This window comes from Dermacentor silvarum, chromosome 1 (genome assembly GCF_013339745.2).
Source record: "Dermacentor silvarum isolate Dsil-2018 chromosome 1, BIME_Dsil_1.4, whole genome shotgun sequence".
NCBI lineage: Eukaryota > Metazoa > Arthropoda > Arachnida > Ixodida > Ixodidae > Dermacentor > Dermacentor silvarum.
This window is the reverse complement of record NC_051154.1, coordinates 224,089,900-224,095,899: the sequence shown is the minus strand read 5'-3', so window position 1 is coordinate 224,095,899 and position 6,000 is coordinate 224,089,900.

Sequence of the window (6,000 nt, the reverse complement as noted above, 5' to 3'; positions counted from 1 at the left end):
AGTAAAATTCCTTCCTTTAGCTATAACGACGAAGATCAATCACCACAGTATTGTGGGCTGGAAGTTCCCACTCCTCGATGACACCTGCGATAAATAGCTCCAGGTTTGCTGCATTGTGAGAGTCTGTCATCTCTGTGCAAGCCAATGCATGCAAGTCACTGTCCATGACGTGACAAGTTACTCAAACGTAGCTGTCATTTGCCCGTGATGTCCAACCATCAGTTGTGATTAAAAGCGGCTCCACTCCGCTTGAAAAAATGTCCCCGAGCTTCTTTTTCACCTTCTCTTTGCTTGATGCATAGAGGTTGTCGGGATAAGGGGGGGAAGCCACGGCTCTCTGCCTCGGCACACCGAGCCCTGCGGTTGGCGCATGCCTGTGCATCAACCATGGTCTGGTACAAGCTCGAGGAAACAATAGACGACAACCACGCGTACACTCGGAAAGCATTTATTACGACTGCAACTAACACTTCGAGCAGGCCAGCTAGCTATAGTTGACATCGCTGATAGTTCCCTCGAAGAGAATAATACGCTAGGTAAAGAAGGGCTTCCGACTTACCAACTGGGCAATACGGGCGGCCGCGGCGATTGCCGCTTCAAGAACGCAGTTGACTAGCCACGTGCAGGAATACGGGAACGGCAGTGGAGACTTCCGCTATCCCCGCTGGCTGGGGACCAAAAGAGACCCGGGTGATGTCAGCGGGATCTCACGTGACCCACCCGGTGGCGCTGATAGTGCTTGCGATTCCCGTGCGCTGCCCACGGAAGGAAAGTTTCCCCTCTCTCAACTCTCCCTGGTGCGCATGCGCCTGACACGACGTTCACTGCGCGTGCGGCGGTCATGGGACCCGAGGATTCCCACATCCCTCCACCCTTAAATGTTGCCCTACGGCGGAGAAATCACTGGAACGACGGCATTGACAAAGTATCCGGGCAGATGCGATGGTAAACTCCGGCAGGAAATGGCAGAATCCCCGTTGATAGGCCGTACAGTCCTGTGTGGCAGCCGCCCAGATATGGCAGCTGTCACAGGGCTGAAGATGGCTTGCCCCCAAGATGCGTGCCGCAATGTCCACCCGAGAACAGCGGGTCAAAACTTTCTCGAAACGGCGCGCGCGCCGGCACGTTGAACCTTGCACCGACGCATCCTCGTGGGAGTGTATGATGGTGGGCATCCTTCATTGTGGCTGCCATGTGCTACTGCACCGGGCCGCGAACAGGGAGGGGCCTCCGCTGCAGTTTGAGGCCGAGACAGCAGGCAGGGACGTGGACAATGGCAGCAATAGAAAGTCCAGGCGGCTTTACTTGTTCTGCAAAGTCGCGCAAATGCACTCCACAAACACTTAGAATTAAGGCAGTAGAGGCCGCCGCAGCGTCGAGCGTCTGACACGATGCTGAACCATCCGTCTACCGCATAGCTTTATGCGGCAACGAAAAAAAAAACAAAGAAAACAATCCAGTTCGTTTGAATGAAGTTATTCGCTTCTACCGAATTTTTCCGGTCCGATCCAGCGTGGAAGTGGGCGATGCTCGTATGAACAAAGCGCTCTATGGTGTCCGCGATTTCTGTTTTTCCGCCCGCAATATATTGAGCTCATCTGAACAAAGTAAGCTTTCTGTTTCGAACGAGGTTTCTCCGAAGCTCGGGCGAGTATAGTAAACCTAGCGAATCCATTTGCACCCGCTAAATGTCACGGCATGGTCGTCTTCGAACATGCGACCGGCAGCTCCGAAGGGCCTTAGGCCAAATCACGTCCATGACAGATACCAATGCCACAAAAGACCCATAAAGGGTTCCAATGAGCCGCCGTGAGGAGATGCAGGCCTAGCTAAGTGGTCCCCACTCGCTGCTCAACCCGCAGCTTCCGAGCCGACACCTGAGACTGCGCCCCCTTGACGTCCTAGCCAGCGTTTCCGGTGCTCGGCTCCCAGAGCCAAAGGTACAGAAAGGAGGCTATTTACATATGTACAAGGAAAATCGGCCACCGCGACGACTGCTGCACTCACTCTCTTCGGGCATACGCTTAGGAAAAAACGCGCTACAAATCTCAGCGTCTACGTATGAGTTCGGTGACACTGGTGCAGCGTTAACTCGCACTCAAGAAAGCACATGCCTAATCTAGCTAGGAATCACGCCTTTGGGTGAGGCCTAACGCTGGTGCGGACAAAGTGCTCCTCGCCCCGAACCGATCGTCGTCCCGTTTTCCAAGAGCTTGCCCCACGTTGGGAACGCCAAAATGTCGGGATATGGGGGGGGTTGCCCACGGCCTTCTGCCTCGACACATCGCGCCCCGCGGTTGGTGCATGCCTGCCCATCAACCGCGGTCCGGTACAAGCTCGAGGAAACAATAGACGACAACCACATGTACACTCGGAAAACATTTATTACGACTGCAACTAACACTTCAAGCAGGCCAGCTATCTATAGTTGACATCACTGATGGTTCCCTCGAAGAGAATAATACACTAGGTAAAGAAGGGCTTCCGACTTACCAACTGGGAAATACGAGTGGCCGCGGCAAGAACGTGGTTGACTAACCACGTGCGGGAATACGGGAACGGCAGCGGAGACTTCCGCTATCCCCGCTGGCTGGGGACCAAAAGAGACCCGGGCGATGTCAGCGGGATCTCACGTGACCCACCCGGTGGCGCTGATAGTGCTTGCGATTCCCGTGTGCCGCCCACGGAAGGAAAGTTTCCCCTCTCTCAACTCTCCCTGGTGCGCATGCGCCTGACACGACGTTCACTGCGCGTGCGGCGGTCATGGGACCCAAAGATTCCCAGAAGGTCTGGAATATGGCTCTCGAGAATGTTGTCCGAGACGGCACAGCATAATCCGGCATAGCAAACTTCATCATGTCGAGGAAACCCGGTTCTTCAACAATGTTGTAGGGGTGCATACCACGAGTTACGAAGCGAGCTATCATTTTTGTCATCTGTTTGTCATCTTTGGGGCCGACGCTTTCATTTTCGGCTTGAAACTGCCGGCTATGGATGGCTGTTGACCACTTGCCTTGCTTGCCCCCTTGAGCTTGGATGACCTTTCGCGTGCGTCCCGCTTCTCTTGGTAGTCCTTGTGAAAGTCCGGATGTCTCCTTAAATGCGTTGCTAGGGTTGTTGTTGTACTTGTTGGGGTCTTCAGGACTGCCTTGCATTTAAGACATCGAGCTTCGGTTCCCGGTGGAATTTTTACAAAAAAGTTCCAAATCGGATTGCTGGCTGCAGGCAAGTCCCCCATGGTGCTCTCTGGAGTGGTCGAAGGCGGCTGGGATTGATCAAATGCCGCTGCGGCAAAGACAGAGTTGCCCTCTAAACGCAATCGACCACACCACCACGCTGACGAGATGGGTTTTTGTACGCCTTTGTTCCGAGTATAGTTCTGTTTTCCTGGCTTGGTTTGGATTGGATTGGGAAAAGTATTACTGAATCCAAAACCGAAATTTCCGAAAACGCCTTCTCCCTGCCGCGTGTGGCTATTCGTTTTAGCCGAATACTTCGAAATTTCCGAATAACAATATTCGAATCGAAGTGAATATCGAATAGCACATTATTCGTTCAACTATTCAAAAATATCAAATATTTGCACAAGCCTAGATATAATGCTTTGCTGCTTTCCTGAAACAGGGTGCACTGAAGTTCACCTACACTTTGTCATGGTCGAAGTTTTCATTCTGGGGAGCATAGAAGAGCTCCTCTTTGTTGGAACCAAAACATGCAAGGGTGCTCTTCCTTAAGCCATACGTTTTGATAATCGCCCGCCATGGTGGCATAGTGGCTATGGCATTGCGCTACTAAGCCTGAGGGTGCGAAATCAAACCACGGCCGCCACGGTGGCATTTTGATGGTGGTGAAATGCAAAAACAGCCGTGGACCATGCATTGGGTGCATAATAAAGAACCCCAGGTGGTCAAAATTAATCTGGAGTCCCTCGCTACGATGTGCCTCATAATCAAATCTTGGATTTTTTTTTTCTTGTGATAATGTGCTCTTTTGTCTTGAGCAACATATTGAAGGATTGCTGCTTTCGTGCAAATAAAAAGTGCCATGTACGTTCCGTGCGTCATTGTTTCACATTAATTCTGCTCCATTATATGATTGCTCTCTGTGGCTTGAAATGTCAATCTCATCAATCTCGTCACACTTCACAAATTTTGAACTGCATCCTTTAACTGCATGGTGACAGGAATACGAAAATGAATCACATGGTAAACATGGCGAGTGATTCCCAAATAAGCTGATTTGCCAAGCCTCACTACCTGCCTTAGCCTCCCAACCTTTGCTTCCTACCTTCTGGCCTACTTCTAAAGCGGTAGCTTATCTTAGCTCATTCCTCAGTTTTGTGTTGCCATCGCCATGCCACAGCACCGACCTTGGCAGTGCACCAAGATCGTTGTCATCATCATCATCAGCCTATATTTATGTCCACTGCAGGACGAAGGCCTCTCCCTGCTATCTCTAATTACCCCTCTCTTGCGCTAGCGTATTCCAACTTGCGCCTGCGAATTTCCTAACTTCATCATCCCACCTGGTTTTCTGCCGCCCTCGACTGCGCCTCCCTTCTCTCGGTATCCATTCTGTAACTCTAATGGCCCACCGGTTATTCATCCTACGCATTACATGTCCTGCCCAGCTCCATTTTTTCGACTTAATGTCAACTAGAATATCGGCTATCCCCGTCTGTTCTCTTTGATCCACACCGCTCTCTTCCCGTCTCTTAATGTTAGGCCTAACATTTTTCGTTCCATTGCGCTTTGTGCGGTCCTTAACTTGTTCTCGAGCGTCCTTGTTAACCTGCCCCATATGTTAGCACCGGTAGAATGCAATGAGTAGAATGCAATGATTGTACACTTTTCTTTTCAACAACAGTGGTAAGCTCCCAGTCAGGATTTGACAATGCCTGCCGTATGCACTCCAACCCAATTTTATTCTTCTGTAAATTTCTTTCTCATGATTAGGGTCCCCTGTGAGTAATTGACCTAGATAAACATACTCCTTTACAGACTCTAGAGGCTAACTGGCGATCCTGAATTCTTGTTCCCTTGCTAGGGAACATCCTTTGTATCCTGCATGTTAATCTTCAACCCCACTCTTAAGCTTTCTCGGTTAAGGTCCTCAATCATTTTTTGTAATTCGTCCCCATTGTTGCTGAATAGGACAATGTCATCTGTAAACTGAAGGTTGCTGAGATATTCACCGTTGATCTGCACTCCTAAGCCTTCCCAGTCCAAGAGCTTGAATACTTGCAACACAACTCGCAACCCAACTCTAAGCATGCAGTGAATAACATTGGAGAGATTGTCTCTCCTTGCCTGGACCCCTTTTTTGATAGGTATCTTTCTACTTTTCTTGTGGAGAACCAAGGTTGCTGTGCAATCTTTGTAGATATTTGCTAAGATATTCATTTATGCCTCCTCTACTCCTTGATTCCGCAATGCCTCTATGACTGCTGGTATCTCTACTGAATCAAATGCTTTTTTGTAATCTATGAAAGCCATATAGAGAGGTTGATTGTACTTCGCAGATTTCTCTATTACCTGATTGATGACATGGATATGATCCATCATAGAATATCCTTTGCTGAAGCCAGCCTGTTCTCTTGGTTGGCTGAAGTCAAGTGTTGCCTTGATTCTATTGGAAATTATCATGGTGAATATTTTATACAATACTGAAAGTAAGCTAATGGGTCTATAATTATCGTTGTATGTTTGTGCAAATAGAATGTTTCCATTGGTGCAAGCACGTGCGCTTCCACGAATGAGAGAGGAGAGTTCGATCACGTGATGCAAAGCTCGGTTCCCTGCAACACCACCAGATGGTGTCGCCGTGCATGCATCATGGGTGGCAGAAGTCACCGATTGTGCCTGCAATATCGTGGAAATTTTGCCACGGTGCAGTCATGCCTCGCTTTTTTCTTTACACTGCAATGTCATTGAAGAAGCAGGACCCTATTGACCCCCAAGCAATTCGGCGAGCTCGAGATTGGGAGTGAAGATGCCCCGC